This window comes from Rhinoderma darwinii, chromosome 2, assembly GCF_050947455.1.
Source record: "Rhinoderma darwinii isolate aRhiDar2 chromosome 2, aRhiDar2.hap1, whole genome shotgun sequence".
In the NCBI taxonomy this organism is placed as follows: domain Eukaryota; kingdom Metazoa; phylum Chordata; class Amphibia; order Anura; family Rhinodermatidae; genus Rhinoderma; species Rhinoderma darwinii.
In genome coordinates, this window is record NC_134688.1 from 41,234,657 (window position 1) to 41,254,344 (window position 19,688).

At 42.9% G+C, this 19,688-nt stretch overlaps 1 long non-coding RNA gene across 1 annotated transcript in view; it reads left to right on the forward strand.

Moving 5' to 3' along the window:
- The first annotated feature begins 2,322 nt into the window (after positions 1-2,322).
- The window catches only part of LOC142740489 (uncharacterized), a 67,063-nt gene continuing 49,697 nt past the window's right edge, over positions 2,323-19,688 (forward strand). Inside the window, exons 1-2 of the long non-coding RNA XR_012880723.1 lie at positions 2,323-2,489; positions 3,053-3,123. This is a non-coding gene — a long non-coding RNA (uncharacterized LOC142740489). The remainder of the gene's footprint in view (positions 2,490-3,052; positions 3,124-19,688) is intronic.

Here is a 19,688-nt window from a genome sequence, read left to right on the forward strand (position 1 = left end):
CCCTCACCCATGTCCCGACAGCTAGCAGCAGGAGTGGTGTGTAGAGCAGGGAAGGTGGAGCTGGAGGTGGAGCTTCTAAAGCAGCAGAGACCGCGGCTGCTAAGTAGCTGCGAAGCTCCCCTCGCCTGACAGGTGCGGTCCTGGCACCAGGGCTGGAACCGCCCTAATGATAATCCGCCACTGGACCCAGCACAGCCCTATTAGTGACAATCGTCACTATGAGAGGGCTGATTTCCTCTGTAACTGGGGCTGTTGTGCAGCTCCACTTACAGTGGAAAAGATGGTGTAAAAGAAAGAAAAAATATATATAAAGTTCCCCAAAGGTCTTTTTTGACCTTTGAGGGACAGACCATAGTAATAAAAAAAATAGTAAAGTCAAGTGCAGATTTTTTTTTATAATAAATACACATAAAATACCCACGCCAAAAAAAACGGTCCACCCCGCCAATCATTGTTGTGACGCTAGCGCTGACCCAATTACCCTAATATAGACATGTAATATATTAACATTTACGGTAGACAATGACGATCACAAATAAAATGTCTATATTAGGGTAAAACTATGTTATTACCAAAAAAAAAATATAGCTGAAACGTAAAAAAGCTTTCTTTTTACTATTATTTTCAAACTTTATGAATAAAAATTCTAAAATAGCAAAAGGATGTGTATAGAAACGATTAAAAAAAACCTGCATTGTCTACGGAAAAAACATCGCAAAAATCACGTCGTTAGTCCAACAAATAAAAAAGTTATAGCCATTTAACTAACACGTGCTAAAAAGGGCTAAACGGTGTCTGGTCCTGAAGGCTCAAAATAGCCCGGTCCTGAACTGGTTAAAGTATTTTATAAGGGGAAAAAGTTTTTTTTTTTTACTTGGGACGTTTATTTATTTATTTCAAACTCTATTAAACTTTTTAAACTTTTTTTTTAGTCCCACTAGGGGACTTTACTGTGTGATCTTTTGATCACTTTTATTATACACTGCAATACTCACATATTGCATTGTATTATTGCCTGTCAGTGTAAAACTCATAGGCATCTCTTAGGCCATGCCTGTGGGATGGCCTAACATGCAATCACTAGAGGCCTAGGGGCCTTTGTTAGGCCCCCGGCTGCCATAGAAGCCCCCTCCCTCTAAAACCACTCAGATGCGATATTGAGCGCCGCATCTGCGGGGTTAAATAAGATCTAGTGTTCTCCAATCGTTGCCCTGAAGCCCGGGGCTGTTTTCAACAGCCTGGGTTTCAGGAGCTCCCCGCAAGATGTCGGAAAAGTGCTTCTGAAGTGCCGCCATGAAAAGGCGGCGCTTCAGAAGAACTACCCCGAACGGCCACCGTAAGAAGGCTATATGACGGTCGTTAAGTGGTTAAGAGGTGTGCACCAACCAACTACCCTCTCTAATTTCATTGGTGCAAAATACACCATTATTAGTAAATGTGGAAAATAGTGCTATACGATATTGATGTGGCAGCCTGCAACCACCACTAGAGGGAGCTAAGTAATTGTATGTATAAATACTGTACATATATGCTGCAAGCCATAGTCATTCAGAAAAATGAAGCTGTAAACGCCATAAAGATATTTTTAGAAATTAATCAGCACAAAATTCTGCACAGATTGGATTTAAAAACCTTTTTTTACACTATACATGGCTGTGTTACACCAGAAGGATTTTTTGTGGACATGGTTTCTGAACATTTTGCAGAACGCCTGCACCCAGAAAAAGGAAAATTGCATGTCGCTGAAAGGCGAGAAAGATTACACTTTTTCCCTCAAATGATATATAATTTATATCCAATAATATATATTGCAATGTTTCATATAGTCAAATGTACTAATGATTATGCAAAAGAAATAACAATGGGAGCGCTTTAAAGTGGAACTGCGATTACATATTCTTTAGTAAAAAGGACATACTAGGGTCAAGTAACATGCCAGAACCATTTATTCTTTCACTCTGGTCTGTTAAATGGGCTGTGTACATAATAATGCCCCCTTTTCAAACATCATTTCCTGCTCTGCTGATATTGGCTGAAGCTACCGGCCACAGACTTCCTGCTCTGCTGCTATTGGCTGAAGCTACCGGCCACAGACTTCCTGCTCTGCTGCTATAGGCTGAAGCTACCTTTAACAGACTTCCTGCTCTGCTGCTATTGGCTGAAGCTACCTGTAACAGACTTCCTGCTCTGCTGCTATTGGCTGAAGCCACCTGTCACAGACTTCCTATCTTGCCTGCCCCTACTCTAATTATTACCAGTATCATGTGCAGGGGGCAGACAAGGCAGGAAGTCTATGAGGTTCAGCTTCAGCCAATAGCTGCAGAGCACTCAGTGATGTCAGAGAAGGAGGCGTCACTTTGGTAACTCCTGTACAGTCCAGTAACCTGCAGCACTAGTTGCTATTTCCTGTAGTATTAAGGAGCTATAGTGTACACAGCACCTCGGAAACTTGCATATGAGGGACAAACGTGAATGAATTAATGGCCCTGGTATGTTAAATGACAGTTGTACGTCCATTTTACTAAAATTAACCCGGAGTTCCACTTTAAAGTATACCTGACTATTAGGGTATGTTCACACGCTTACTAAAAAACATCTGAAAATCCGGAGCTGTTTTCAAGAGAAAATAGCTCCTGATTTTCAGCCATTTCTTTAGCAACTCGCGTTTTTCGCTGCATTTTTTACGTCCGTTTTTGGAGCCGTTTTTCATTGAAAAACGGCTCCAAAAACGGCTCAAGAAGTGACATGCACTTCTTTTTTGTGGGCGTTTTTTTACATGGCTGTTTTTCAAAACAAACGCGTAAAAAAACGCCCCGTCGGAACAGAACGCAGTTTTTGCCATTGAAATCAATGGGCAGATGTTTGGAGGCATTTTGCTTTTTGGCCGAAAATAAGCCGTGCGAACATACCCTTACATGGTGGGCATAAATTGGGGATCTGTTGATGGATATATCCAAAAATTATTTAACAGTGTGATCACATAACATATTACAAAACCTTGATAGAGTTCCTCCTTAAATAATTATTTTTTTTAACAAAACTTCCGCTGCAGACCATGGAGCTGACTAACACTGCTGCAATAAATCCAATGTCCACCAAGAAACAATGAAACCTTCTAAATAAGTGAGTCATACTGAACATAATATGATTTTATTATGTATGTGTATTAGGCGAAATTCACACGAACGTGTGCGTTTTGCACACGTTGCAGTTCCGTGTGGCATCAGTGTTTGGTGCGTGGCTGCGTGATTTACACGCATTTGCCATCCTTATGACATGCGGTTTCGATGCTTAGAAACTGCAATGAATGTGGTGCTTTTTTTATTCTCTTCATTTATTTAACAACTGTAGAACGAATCACGCGTTACACACGAAAGTGCTTCCGTGTACTGTGCGTGATTTTCACGCACCCATTGACTTCAATGGGTGCGTTATGCGCGAAAAACGCTCAAGTATAGGACATGTCGTGAGTTTTACCAAGCGGACACACGCTGCGTGAAAATTCACAGAATGTCTGAACGGCCCCATTGAGTTACATAGGTCCGTGTGACGCGCGTGATTTTCACGCGCCTATCACGGACCTGAAACACGTTCGTGTAAATAAGGCCTTATAATGGTGGGATGGTGTTCTGTTCATGAAAATTCGGCTCTTGCTTCTGATACTTTTAATTTCAATATTTTGGAATGGCTTCCTCTGAAACCCACATCTTTCAACTTACTGCTTTTCCACTGCATATATTCTTGAAAAACATTGGTTAAAAAAGATCTCTACAATTTTTCTAAAATTTACTATTCTCCAATTGTTCTGCAGTAGATAAAATAAAAATGGGGGTGCAGTACCACTAATGACCACTAGGTGGCACTGAGAGCTACTTGTATTTTCGCTGCGCAAGAAAATCTCCTCAGAACTTGACATAAAGTTTACTTGTAATGGTAGAAAATCTCCTAGAATAATTCCCATGGCAACAGAAAATATGGTTCTATCCTACTATCATCCATACCTCCCAACCATCCCGGATCAGGCGGGACAGTCCCGGTTTCTCACCACTGTCCCGCCATCCCGGGCGGTCTGCAAAATGTCCCACTGGGCGCTGCAGCTGTATCAAAACAGCTGATCGCTGCTGACAGGCGCCCTGCATGCCAGACGACTGCATCAGCGATCAGAAGAAGGCAGGAGTCTTGCGGCGGTGTTATCACTGGGATCGATGTCGGCACGGGAGTGGACCAGTCCAGTCAAGTGACCTGTCATCTGACCTCACCGGTCAGGTGAGAGGTCAGGTGACTGGACTGGTCCACTCCCGGGCCGGCATCGACACCAGTGAGAACGCCGCTGCAAGACTCCTGCCTTCTTCTGACGGTGAGTGACGTCAAAGCAGAGCGGAGAGTGGCAGCAGTAGGCTACCTCTACCGCTCTCTGCTCTGGCGGCATTGTGGCACAAAGTATAAGGGGGTTTGTGTTGTGAAACCTACAGGGGGGCTGTGTGTGGTGCTATCTACAGGGGGGCTGTGTGTGGAGCTATCTACAGGGGGGCTGTGTGTGGCGCTATCTACAGGGGGCTGTGTGTGGCGCTATCTACAGGGGGGCTGTGTCTGGCACTATCTACAGGGGGCTGTGTATGGCGCTATCTACAGTGGCGCTGTGTGTGGAGCAATCTACAGGGGGGCTGTGTGTAGAGCTATCTACAGGGGGCTGTGTGTGGAGCTATCTACAGGGGGCTGTGTCTGGCCCTATCTACAGGGGGCTGTGTGTTGAGCTATCTACAGGGGGGCTGTGTGTGGAGCTATCTACAGAGGGGGCTGTGTGTGGAGCTATGTACAGGGGGCTGTGTGTGGAGTTATCTACAGGGGGCTGTGTGTGGAGCTATTTACAGGGGCTGTATCTGGAGCTATCTACAGGGGGGCTGTGTGTATCACTATCTACAGGGGGCTGTGTGTGGAGCTATCTACAGGGGGGCTATATCTGGCGCTATGTACAGGGGGCCTGTATCTGGAGCTATCTACAGGGGGCTGTATCTGGAGCTATCTACAGGGGGCTGTGTGTGGCGCTATCTACAGGGGGGCTGTGTGTGGAGGGATCTACAAGGGAGCTCATGTGGATGATTTTTCCATTGACCGGTAGCAGAGTTACACAACTGGAAAAAAAAAATCCCCATCATGTAACTCTGCTACCTGTCAATTGAAAAGTCATCCACCACAGGGTCTTCCTCTTGACTTTCATTGTTCTCAGCCTTTTGGTTTGTCCTGCTGCTGCCGCCGTTATGAGCAAATGTTATACCCAAGATAGGAAAAGTAACATAAAGACGACATAACGGGATCCATAATATCTGTGATATCCAGACAGTCTAAAGATCCGCAGTGAGAACGTGCGCGCGTTATTTGCAGAAGGATCTGCCTGTGATTTGATGTGTTTATGCCGGATATTGGGCGTGGTTAGCGGCATGGCTTAAAAATTTCCCTCTTTTCCGAATTCAAAAGTTGGGAGGTATGCTGTCATCATTGCTTATTTCTGGTGTCCTGTAAGAATTCAGATTGTCTTATTGCTCTGTCAGTGGCATACATATCTGAAGGCTCATAGGCCCCCCCCCCCCAACTTCTCTTCATGGCTGACGGCGGCAGCCCACCCGCAACTTTCAGCTGCATGCCTTTGTCTCTTAAGTGGCCCATTGATGTAGCACCAGCAGCCAAGGGCTTTGCTAGGGTTTTAAAAGATCAGGGGCACAAGCCCAAAGACATATGTTTTGCCCTCCCACATTCACAATGTTTTGTGCGCTGCACATATAACGTTCTGACGCTGAACAGCATCAGGACCCAGCACTGCACCCCAAACTGATTCAGGAGCGAGGAGGGTAGGTATACGGAGATATCACTGTAGTAACATTGGCCTGTGTACGGTTTACTGCAAATGCCTCAGTTACTACAGTAACTATGGACAGACGTAGTGCGGGGGGCCAATGGCTTTAGGGCCGGTGGTAATTTCGACCACTGCGACTCCTATAGCTACATCACTGCCCTAACCCAAACCGAATTAGAATTATGTGACAGCTTGACAGGCAGCAATTGTTGAATTATCAGTAGGGAATAGCTGTGCACCTTAGTAAGCTTCCCTGGACCTAGGCGCTGAAGTCCTGCATGTTGTTGCCTAGAATATGCAATGATTTGTTGTCCGTCCCATTGCAGTAGAAGCTGTGACATAGATTTCTACGACGAGCTGGTTCAGTTGTAGGGATCATTACCCTGATCTGCATGGGTTCCCCAGCAGGTTATCTCATTGCCCGACATTCCTGCCAACCCCGACAAGAGACTCACAGCAGCAGCTGGCAGGGAGAGATGACGCTGGACCACAGAGAGGTAAGTACATTACAGCAGGACTTCTCCTTCCACAGGAACTGCATTGTTAGCAAAGGGGGAAAATCAGCCCATGGGTCCTGGATAGGGCATCAAGGGAGGAACAAATAGCAGGCCATTCTTTTCTGAGTGCCAAAATCCAAAGCCATAATTAGGGGGCCCATGTTGATCTGTGTTATGGTGCCCCCGCCTTCTAAGTATGTCAAAGATGATAAAGATATATCTGTAATATGGAAATATTTACTAAAAGAGCAGGTTTTACCCTTGTTTAGTGCGTCTATGCTTTACTCCAAGGGCTAATAAAGTAGGAGGTATGATACTGATAATTACTTAATGAGATGCCCTAACTAAATTTATTTCAAAGCCAGAGTTACTCTGTAAAATAATAGACACTGATAATGTAGAAAACTTTCCTTTATTTGCAGCATTGTCACAGAGTCATTTTTTGAAGGTTTTCGTGCTGATTTCTGGAGACAGGAGGATCTAGCATCTTGGAGCATGAAGACACTTGTGGAAAGTCACCATCCTCGGAGGTCTCTCCTGTCAAGGATGATAAAATACTGGAGATGGTGCACTTAGCCTGATGATCATTGTAGTACCTCTGCAGATGTCCTCTTTATTGAAAGGGTCAATGGAGGTCAAGAATGATGAGGAGAAGTGGGAGGAGCTTCAGATGATGTGAAAATGGTAGTCAGTCCAGCCTTACATATCGCAACCAGGGCCGGACTGATAGCCAAGTAATAAATACACAGAGGAGCAGAACAGCCGAGCTCATCTATCGTAGGGATGATAAAATACCTACAGGTTGCAGCAATGATTCCTTAAAAATACATTCCCATGTGCAAAACATCATTCCCGGGGGCGTGGCCTAGCACTGATGGTGGAAAGACGTGCTGAGTGAGAGCTCCGACCTCAAGAACGACATCTCATCTCATCCGTCCGAGGAAATCACCCCCGTTGTTCAAGATACAGCAGGACACCTCCCTACCACCATACAACACCACTGCTGGGCCAACAGGAGAAAGTTTTTCAACTTACCTCGCCAGATCGAAACAGCGGCCTACACCACACGCGGCTGTGGTAGTGGATTCCTGCGGACACCAGATACTTGGATCTCTGCAGCCATCCCCTCTGGCAACTAGGCCCATACACCGGAGGTACACTGGCTAGAGACACAGTACCAACCTATTGACAGCACACAGAGACGGGCCGGCACGCGTTGCAGGACTTTTCCGGTGAGTGGGGGAAGGGGATTGTAACCGGCAGCCATCTTAAAGTGACGGAGCTGCAGATTTACCTTGCTCTCTGCTCTCTGCTCTACAACACTGTAACAGGCTCCAACATAGTGCATTGGCCTCTATATCGTCAATCTCTGTGTGGGATTAATCTAGTGCACTCCGCTGTGTAGATGTTAGCTTGAATACTTACATGTCACTGAAACTTCCAGAACATTTGCTTACTCAGATTTTATTACGCCACAATGGTCAAAACGTCAAAGGACAACACCCGAGAAGCGGCACCTACCCCTAAGTCCCATAAAACGCAAGCAGATCTTGATAAATTTTTGAGAAAAAAGTTAACAGCTTCACCAGCTGGTAAATCCAAGCAAGCACAGCTACTATCTGATGACAATCCTATGGAGGACGACTCCGATATGGATAGTACAGGTTGTAACTCTGATACTGGGGATGATTCTCGGATGGTCCCAGCATCAAGAGGCTTTATCAAAAGGACATTATACCAAGCTCTTACGCCACTAGTGAAAGACCTTGCACATATTAAGTCTGATCTCCGTAGCCTTGGCACCAGGGTTGAAACTGTTGAAGATACGCAAAATGCTCTACTGCATTATAGTGCAAAAGTCAAATGTGTTCTCGACCATCAACAAGATTGTATTAAAGGGGTTGTCCGAGATTTTTTTTTTAAGTACATTTAGAAATACATTACACATATTAAAAATTGCATAATATACTTACCCGTGCAATCTTGCTTCTGTTCTCCGCTGTGGCTGCTTCTTCCTTCTGGTCACTTGAGCTCTGACGTCACCTTTTCTGCCGCCTCCACTGTCGTGTCGTATCCCGATCACATGGTCTCGCACCAGAGAGACCTCGGATGGTATACGACACGTCACTTGTCACGTGGTGTAGATCGGCTTCTTCTGCTTCACATACAGTAACGCGCATGCGCTGTCACTGCTGTTCTCGCGGTCTCTGCTGTTCTCGAGATAACAGCAGGGGCCGCGCATGCGCGTTACAACAGAACAAGCCGATATACACCACGTCACAAGTGACGTGTCGTGTACCCGGCAAGAATTCAAGATCAACAACGCGGCAGAGCCAGAGCAGACAGAGACATCAACAGTCAAGTTCCCGACGGCAGGATCTGGAAACGGGGCCACTTTGGAAAACGTAAGTATATTACAAATGTATTTATTTTTTTAACTTAAATTATTTAATGGTGTTATTTAAAATATTATGTTATCTCGGACAACCCCTTTAATGAGTCTCTATTACGTATTGAAGATCAAGAAAACCGGAGCCGCAGAAATAACATCCGGCTCAGGGGCCTTCCAGAGTCAATTCTGCACGACAGTTTACCTCAACTAGCACTTGATATCTTTTCTGACCTAATAGGCCCTGATGCAGCCAAATCCATCACGATTGAGCGTATTCACAGAGCACTAAGGGCCAAGCCTCGCCCCAATGACCCTCCAAGAGATATAGTGTGCGGTTTGCTGAGTTACACTGACACCGCTGCAATTTTGAAAGCTGCAAGAAATAGGAACGCATTGACCTACGAAACCTCCACGATTGAAATATTTCAAGATATTGCTCCTTCAACTCTGGCAAAGAGGAGAGTGCTCAAACCATTACTAGATGCTCTGAGGGAAAAAAAAAATGCAATTTAAGTGGCTCTTTCCGTTTGGCATTGCTATATCCAAAGATGGTCACCAAATTATCATTAGAAAGCCTGCGGATTTGGTAACTGCCTGGGAGAAACTGGACATCCCACCCATAGATATCCCGTCGTGGCTTCCGTCTACTATGATGGACTTACCACCTTTACCTAGTCCTTCATTTTGGAACCAAACCTCAAAAGCTCCTTCGCCCAAAACCAAGAAAGCTCATACTCGTGCTAGACAACTGGATACCTGACTGTCCTCGCAGAAGCCACCGAATGGATTCCTGACCGACCCGCTTCTCCGCTAAGTTTGAGGGAGAAGTGTGGTGAGTGACTTTCCGATCTTCCACACTATTTCACATTAAGTTTATGGTTTTTTATACTTGTGAGGAGATACTGTTTTTTCACATAATGCATTGATATGTAACCTTTTACCATATGTTCTGGTATGTTTTTCAGTATAAGGATTACTTGTTGGTATATGACTAACGTGTATTCAGTCCTACAGGATTTTTATGTACCTCAAGATTCCCTCCTGTGGATAAGGACTAGCTACAATGCTAATATGTGTTATCACTCTTACAAACTGTTGCTGTCCTTATGGTTGCTAGCAACCCCTTTATTTCTTTGTTTATATTCTTCCCTACCGATTCCTTCCCTACCCTCCTTTCCTACCCCTCTCTTCCTATCACAGTCAATAGGTGATCTTTGCCATAAGAATGATGGTTATATGTGCCGATTTGATATTTCATTTACTGAGAACTCATGGCGGAACTAAAAATTACTTCATTTAATGTAAGAGGTCTGAACTCTCCACGGAAAAGAAGCCAAATTTTACACCAAATTCTTGCAGATAAGACAAAAGTCGCCCTGTTACAAGAAACACATATCAGACATAATAAAATCCCAAATTTAAGAAAGAAGGTTTTTCCGAATGTTTACCATAGCACCTATTCATCCTCACGTAGAGGAGTAAGTATACTTTTCCACAAAAGTGTACCTTTCAAATGGGTTGCTGAAATGGTTGATCCAGAAGGACGCTATTTATTTGTCAAAGGCCTTATAGGCAATACTCTTTATACAATTGCAAATTTATATGCTCCTAACTCCCAGCAAACACAGTGGATAGTTCAGACCTTACAATTGTTTAAGCAATTTGCTGAGGGTGTTTTAGTGGTAGGAGGTGACCTCAATGTTCCCATAGACCCACTCTTGGATACCACGGGGAATTCTTCCACTTCATACCGATATACTACCAAATTACGTAAGGCTTTTAATGCTTTACACCTGTCAGATGCCTGGAGACTATTACATCCCTCTGACCGGGACTACACCTATTTCTCTCATACGCACCATACTTACCACAGGTTGGATTATATCTTCATATTTCAATTTCAGGTCCCTTTTATACTCCGTACTGACATAGGAAGTATTCTACTCTCAGATCACGCGCCTATTCATATTATTCTGACATTAGCAGACATACCTAAAGGCCAGTGGTGTTGGAGGATCAATGATACCCTGTTGGCTGATCCCTCTCACCAATCTTCTATAAAGACACATATACAAAACTACTTTGACACCAATGTTACAGCAGATGTCTCACCTGCTATCACCTGGGAAGCACACAAATCAGTTTTAAGAGGGGAGCTTATTTCATTATGTACATATATTAAAAAACAGAAATCAGAACTCCTAAATGCCCTCTTCTCACAAATCTCCTCGTTAGAAAACCTTCACAAGCGTACCCAAGCTGAAACCACTAAAGACGAATTATATTCTTTGCGTAACAAAGTTAAAGATTTTCTTAACATTAAATCGGCCAGAATGTTGCAAATTTCGAAATTTTAATTTTATGCCCATGGAGACAAGGGCAACAAGACGATGTCTGCTCTCCTTAAAACGTATCAAGATAAGCATTTATTCGCCGTATTGCGCAAACCCCAGGTAATTTTGTCACAGATACAACCTCCATCGCCAATGCATTCCAGAAATTCTATATGAACCTGTATAATCTTACGGATTCTAAACTGGCTGCTCCTTCTCCTACCTACACCAAAAATGCTATACATTCATTTTTAGATTCCATTGACATTCCGCACATATCAGATATTACTGCCCAAGAACTGCTAACCCCTTTTTCCCCTTCAGAGCTTCTAAAAGTCCTCCATTCTAGGTACCATAAACTACTATAAACAATTTAAAGAATTATTAATAGCACCATTTACTTCTCTTTGTAATTCACTTCTCACTGGTTCGAAGCTGCCTGGTCAAGCCCTAGAAGCACATATTACTCTTATCCCTAAAGAGGGTAAGGATGCCTCACAATGTGGAAGCTACAGACCCATTTCACTCCTTAACCCCTTCCCGCTCCTTGACGTACTATTACGCCATGGCAGCTGTATCGTTCGCGCTCCATGACGTAATAGTACGTCTCGGGAGTAACGGCCGTTTCGGCCGTCCTCCCGACACATACAGGAGCTGTGACGCTGCTGTCTTGTTCAGCAGCTGTGACAGCTCCTACAGCGGGGACCGATCGCTGTGTCCCCGCTGATTAACCCCTTAAAAGCCGCATTCTATAGAGATCGCGGCTTTTTAGGGGTTAAGCTGCCATCGCCGGCCTGCTACGCGATAGCGGCCGGCGATGGTGACTATGGCAACCGGACACCAAACAATGGCGTCCGGCTAGGCCATAGACGGAAGCCTAGTGGGTCCTGACAACGTCAGGACCCACTATGCTTGCTGTCAGTGAGCAGCTGACAGTTCTAATACACTGCACTACGCATGTAGTGCAGTGTATTAGAATAGCGATCAGGGCCTCCTGCCCTCATGTCCCCTAGTGGGACAAAGTAAAAAAGTAAAAAAAAAGTAAAAAAAAGATGTGTAAAAATAAGAAAATAAAAGATTTAAAAGTAATAAAAGTAAAAATCCCTTTTTCCCTCATCAGTCCTTTATTATTAATAAAAATAAATAAACAAACAAATAAACTATACATAATTGGTATCGCCGCGTCCGTAACGGCCTGAACTACAAAATTATTTCATTATTTATCCCGCACGGTGAACGCCGTAAAATAAAATAATAATAAACCGTACCACAATCACAATTCTTTGGTCACTTCACCTCCCAAAAAATGGAATAAAAAGAGATCAAAACGTTGCATGTACCTAAAAATGGTACTGATCGGAACTACAGTTCGTTACGCAAAAAATAAGTCCTCGCACGGCTTTATTGATTGAAAAATAAAAAAGTTCTGGCTCTTAGAATAAGTGAATGATTGTTTACAAAACGTATTTTATTGTGCAAACGCCATAAGACATAAAAAAAAACTATAAACATCTGGTATCGCCGTAATCGTATCGCCACGCAGAATAAAGTGAATAAGTCATTTATAGCGCACGGTGAACGCTGTAAAAAAAAACGAAAAAAAAAAACCAATAGTAGAATTGCTGTTCTTTAGTCACCACGCCACCTAAAAATAGAATAAAAACTGATCAAAAAGCCGCATGCACCCCAAGAAAACTACAATGGATTCCTCAAGGGGTCTATTTTCCAAATTGGGGTCACTTTTGGGGGGTTCCCAATGTTTTGGCACCACTAGACCTCTTCAAACCGGACATGGTGCCTAATAAAAAAGACTCAAAATCCACTAGGTGCGCCTTTGCTTCTGAGGCCGGTGCTTCAGTCCATTACCGCACTAGGGCCACATGTGGGATATTTCTAAAAACTGCAGAATCTGGGCAATACGTATTAATTTGCGTTTCACTGATAAATCCTTTTGTGTTATAAAAAAAATGGTATAAAGAGGATTTTCTGACAAAAAAAAAATTTACATTTCACCTCTACTTTGCTCTAAATTTTTGTGAAACACCTAAAGGGTTCATAAACTTTCTAAATGCTGTTGTGAATACTTTGAGGGGTCTAGTTTCTAAAATGGGGTATTTCATAGGGGTTTCTAATATATGGGCCCCTCAAAGCAACTTCAGAACTGAACTGGAACCTAAAAAAATAAATAAATGAGGCAATACTTCGCTTCTTACATTATACTGATAATGAGCCGTGCCCACCCCGAGATGACCCCAGTTTTGACCGTTTGTATAAACGGAGACCCCTATTAGACCGTTCCAGTGCCCGGTTTTCCCAAGCATACACCCCCGAGAAGTGTATTTCTATTGATGAGTCCCTGGTACATTTTAAAGGGAGGGTTCAATTCCGCCAGTACCTGCCGGGTAAGAGGGCAAGGTATGGCGTGAAGATGTATAAGCTGTGAGAGTGCATCTGGGTATACCTACAGGTTTAGGATATATGAAGGAAAGGCCACCCCCAAACCAGACTGCATCCTGGACTACAATAGGTACATGGGAGGGATGGACTTGTAAGATCAAGCCCTGAAGCCCTACAGCGCCATGCGGTGTGGTATAAGAAGCTGGCCGTGCACATCATACAGATGGCTTTGTACAATGCGTACGTGCTACATCGATGTGCAGGCCAGACGGGAACTTTCCTGGAATTTCAAGAGGTGATTATCAAGAACCTAATCTTTAGGGACCAAGAAGGGGGGGCACCCAGTACTTCTGGAAGCGAGGCCACACGCATCGTACCAGGGCAACACTTTCCAGGAGAAGTTCCCCAAACTGGCAAGAAGGGAAAAAGTCAAAAGAGGTGCAAAGTCTGCTATAAGAGGGCGATAAGGGATGACACAATATATTAATGTGACACGTGTCCCGAATAACCAGAGCTCTGTATGAAAGAGTGTTTTAAAATTTATCATACATCCCTTGGTTTATAATTTACCCCAATTTTACTTACCCTGATGCCCCCCGCACAGCTTATCCCCCCTCGTCTTTCCCCTCTGAGCCCTGCTGTGTGTCCAGGCAGCTGATAACAGCCACATGTAGGGTATTGCCATACCCGGGAGAACCCACATTACAGTTTATGTGGTGTAGGTCTCTGGTCAAAATGCTCACTACACCTCTAGATGAATGCCTTAAGGGTGTAGTTTTTAAAACGGGGTCACTTCTTGCGGGTTTCAACTGTACTGGTACCTCAGGGGCTTCTGCATACATGACTTCGCACTAGAAAATCCCCAGTAGGCCAAATGGTGGTCCTTTCCTTCTGAGCCCTCCCATGGGCCCAAACGGCAGTTTGTCGCAACAAATGGGGTATTGCGGCACTCAGAACAAATTGCGCAACAGAATGGGGTATTTTGTTTCTTGTGAAAATAAGAAATTTTCAGCCAAAACTACATATTATTTGAAAAAAATAATTTTGTTTTCATTCCCAGCCCAATTCAAATAAGTTCTGTGAAAAAACTATGGGGTCAAAATGGTCACAATACCCATAAATGAATTCCTTGAGCGGTGTAGTTTCCAAAATGGGGTCATTTGTGGTTGGTTTCTATTGCTTTGATACCTCTGGGGCTCTGCAAATGCGACATGGCACCCGAAAACCAATCCAGCAAAATCTGGACTCCAAAGAACACACAGCGCTCCTTTCCTTCTGAGCCCTCCCATGGGCCCAAACGGCAGTTTATCACCACAAATGGGGTATTGCCGCACTCAGGACAAATTGGGCAACAAAATGGAGTATTTTATTTCTTGTGAAAATAAGAATTTTTGAGCTAAAATGACATATTATTGGAAAAAATATATTTTTTTTTAATTCCCGGCCCAATTCAAATAAGTTCTGTGAAGAAACTATGGAGTCTAAATGGTCACATTACCCATAAATGAATTCCTTGAGGGGTGTAGTTTCCAAAATGGGGTCACTTCTGGTGGGTTTCCATTGCTTTGATACCTCTGGGGCTCTGCAAATGCGACATGGCACCCGAAAACCAAACCAGCAAAATCTGTACTCCAAAGAACACACAGCGCTCCTTCCCTTCTGAGGCCTCCCATGGGCCCAAACGGCAGTTTATTGCCACAAATGGGGTATTGATGCACTCAGGAGAAATTGGGCAACAAAATTGAGTATTTTGTTCCCTGTGAAAATAAAAAATTTTGGTAAAAAATTACATCTTATTTGAAAAAATGTCATTTTTTTAATGTCACAGCCCAATTGAAATAGGTGCTGTGAAAAAACTGTGTGGTCAAAATGCTAACAACAACCATAAATGAATTCCTTGAGGGGTGTAGTTTCCAAAATGGGGTCACTTTTGGTGGGTTTCCATTGCTTTGATACCTCTGAGGCTCTGCAAATGCGACATGGCACCCGAAAACCAATCCAACAAAATCGGGACTCCAACAAACATATAGCGCTCCTTTCCTTCTGAGCCCTCCCATGGGCCCAAACAGCAGTTTATCACCACAAATGGGGTATTGCCACACTAAGGACAAATTGGGCAACAAAATGGGGTATTTTGTTCCCTGTGAAAATAAGAAATTTTGATCACAAATGACATTTTATTGGAAAAAATGTCATTTTTTTCATTTCACAGCCCAATTCAAATACGTGCTGTGAAAAAACTGTGCGGTCAAAATGGTAACAACAACCCTAAATGAATTCTTTGAGGGGTGTAGTTTCCAAAATGGGGTCACTATTGGGGGATTCCTACTGTTTTGGCACCTCAACACCTCTTAAAACCTGGCATGCTGCCTAAAATATATTCTAATAAAAAAGAGGACTCAAAATGCACTAGGTGCTTCTTTGCTTCTAGGGCTTGTGTTTTAGTCCACGAGCGCAGTAGGGCCACATGTGGGACATTTCTAAAAACTGCAGAATCTGGACAATACATATTTAGTAGTGTTTCTCTGGTAAAACCTTCTGTGTTACAGAAAAAAAAATGAATAAAATTGAAATTCAGCAAGAAAAATGAAATTTGCACTTGCTTTAATTCCTGTGAAATGCCTGAAGGGTTAAAAAACTTTCTAAATGCTGTTTTGAATACTTTGAGGGGTCTAGTTTTTAAAATGGGGTGTTTTATCAGGGTTTCTAATACATAGGCCCCACAAAGCCACTTCAGAACTCAAGAGGTACCTTAAAAAAAAGGCTTTTGAAATTTTCTTAAAAATATGAGAAATTGCTGTTTATGTTCTGAGCCTTGTAACGTCCAAGAAAAATAAAAGAATGTTCAAAAAACGATGCCAATCTAAAGTAGACATATGGGAAATGTGAACTAGTAACTATTTTGGGTGGTATAACCGTCTGTTTTACAAGAAGATGCATTTAAATTCTGAAAAATGCAATTTTTTCAAAATTTTCTCTCAATTTTGCAATTTTTCACCAATAAAAACTGAATATATCGACCAAATTTTACCACGAACATGAAGCCCAATGTGTCACGAGAAAACAATCTCAGAATCGCTTGGGTAGGTTTAAGCATTCCGACGTTATTACCACATAAAGTGAAATATGTCAGATTTGAAAAATGGGCTCTGAGCCTTAAGGCCAAAACTAGGCTGCGTCCTTAAGGGGTTAATACTGATATCAAATGGTGGGCTAAGGGTTTGTTCACACGATGAGAGGCATTTACGTGTGAAAAGACAGACTGTTAACAGCTGCCTCGTTTCACACGTAAATGCTCCTCCTCGTAATTTACGAGGCGTCTGAGACGCTCTGAGACGCTCGTAAATCTTGAGCTGTGCTTCATTGAGTTCAATGAAGAACAGTTTAAATTACGTGGCAAAGAAGTGCCCTGCACTTCTTTGCCGAGGCAGTCAATTTACGCGTCATCGTTTGACAGCTGTCAAACGACGACGCGTAAATTACAGGTCGTCTGCACAGTACGTCGGCAAACCCATTCAAATGAATGGGCAGATGTTTGCCGACGTATTGTAGCCCTATTTTCAGACGTAAAACGAGGCATAATACGCCTCGTTTACGTCTGAAAATAGGTCGTGTGAACCCAGCCTAAAGCTCTAGCAGCTCGTCTCAGTCCCATGTTATCTAGCATTATTGGACCTGAACAGACCGGATTTGTCAAGGGAAGACAAGGATCGGATAATTCCTCAAGGGTTTTAAGGTTGGTGCCAGGGGTGAACCTAGCCCGTCTGCCGCCTGAGGCGAACTATAAAAAGGCGCCCCCCCCCCCCCACAAATCTATCAGAGTTTTCTCATTCCTAACTTTACACATCAAACACGCAATATATACATTTTTCAAATAGGAAAACATTTGATGTTTATTTGTTAGGCCCTGTTCACACAGAGTATTTTGACGAGTTTTTGGGCACGGGAACCGTTCCGCAAAACTCATCAAAAACCGGCCGAAAATGCCTCCCGAGAAAGAGGGGACATGCCCTATCTTCGCACGTTTACGCCTCTGACCTCCTATTGACATCAATGGGAGGCAGAGAGAGGGTATTTCGCTGAGTTTTTTGCCCGTAGCACTCAATGGCCGTGAGCGAAAAACGCGGTGAAAATCGCGGCGAACGACGTGCAGGAAGGACAAAATCTGCCTCAAAATCCCCAAAAACTCAGTGTGAACATAGCCTTAAAGTGCTGTTTGAAGTATGGAAAATATTTAAAGAATTATTCTTACTGCCAATCAGTGCAGTGCAAATAGTACAGTCTGCCCTGCACGGCCCCATATCTCTCCTCGGCAGCCAGTCTCATTTGCGGCGTCACTCTCTGCAATTACATTCAGGCCAGTCCAGGACGGATCGCGCTTAGCGCTGTTTTGAAGCGGCACTTCCTGGGCTGATTTCTTTGCCCTACCTGCTGTATTGTAGTGGTCTGCCTGTGCTGGCTCGATGCCAGTGGTGGATTAATATGATCTTAGGCCCTGGGCTGTACACAAGTTATGGGCCCACATCCCACACGTAAGTATCACCTACATGTCAAAGTACATCACATGCCACTCTGCAGACTGTCTCTTAGCCTGATCATCTGCTGCCACACTCACACTTCCCCACAGCCCCACCACAGTAATGTACAAAGATTGTAAGACCAATATTACCAATAATACCGCCATACTGTTACTGAATAATACCCCCATACTGTTACTGAATAATACCCCCATACTGTTACTGAATAATACCCCCATCCTGATACTGAATAATACCCCCATACTGTTACTGAATAATACCCCCATACTGTTACTGAGTAATACCTTATACTGTTACTGAATAATACCGCCACACCATAACCACATAGTGACTGAATAATATCCACATACTGTTACTGAATAATACCTCCATACTGTTACTGAATAATACCTCCATACTGTTACTGAATAATACCTCCATACTGTTACTGAATAATACCTCCATACTGTTACTGAATAATACCCCATACTGTTACTGAATAATACCTCCATACTGTTACTGAATAATACCTCCATACTGTTACTGAATAATACCCCCATACTGTTACTGAATAATACCCCCATACTGTTACTGAATAATACCCCCATACTGTTACTGAATAATACCTCCATACTGTTACTGAATAATACCTCCATACTGTTACTGAATAATACCTCCATACTGTTACTGAATAATACCTCCATACTGTTACTGAATAATACCCCCATACTGTTACTGAATAATACCCCCATACTGTTACTGAATAATACCCCCATACTGTTACTGAATAATACCTCCATACAGTTACTGAATAATACCTCCATACAGTTACTGAATAATTCCTCCATACTGTTACTGAATAATACCTCCATACTGTTACTGAATAATACCTCCATACTGTTACTGAATAATACCCCCATACTGTTACTGAATAATACCCCCATACTGTTACTGAATAATACCCCCATACTGTTACTGAATAATACATTTATACTGTTACTGAATAATACCCCCATACTGTTACTGAATAATACCTCCATACTGTTACTGAATAATACCGCCATACTGTTACTGAATAATACCCCCATACTGTTACTGAATAATACCTCCATACTGTTACTGAATAATACCCCCATACTGTTACTGAATAATACCTCCATACTGTTACTGAATAATACCCCCATACTGTTACTGAATAATACCCCCATACTGTTACTGAATAATACCCCATACTGTTACTGAATAATACCCCCATACTGTTACTGAATAATACCTCCATACTGTTACTGAATAATACCCCCATACTGTTACTGAATAATACCCCCATACTGTTACTGAATAATACATTTATACTGTTACTGAATAATACCCCCATACTGTTACTGAATAATACCTCCATACTGTTACTGAATAATACCTCCATACTGTTACTGAATAATACCCCCATACAGTGACTGAATAATACCCCCATACTGTTACTGAATAATACCTCCATACTGTTACTGAATAATACCCCCATACTGTTACTGAATAATACATTTATACTGTTACTGAATAATACCTCCATACTGTTACTGAATAATACCCCCATACTGTTACTGAATAATACCCCCATACTGTTACTGAATAATACCCCATACTGTTACTGAATAATACCCCCATACTGTTACTGAATAATACCTCCATACTGTTACTGAATAA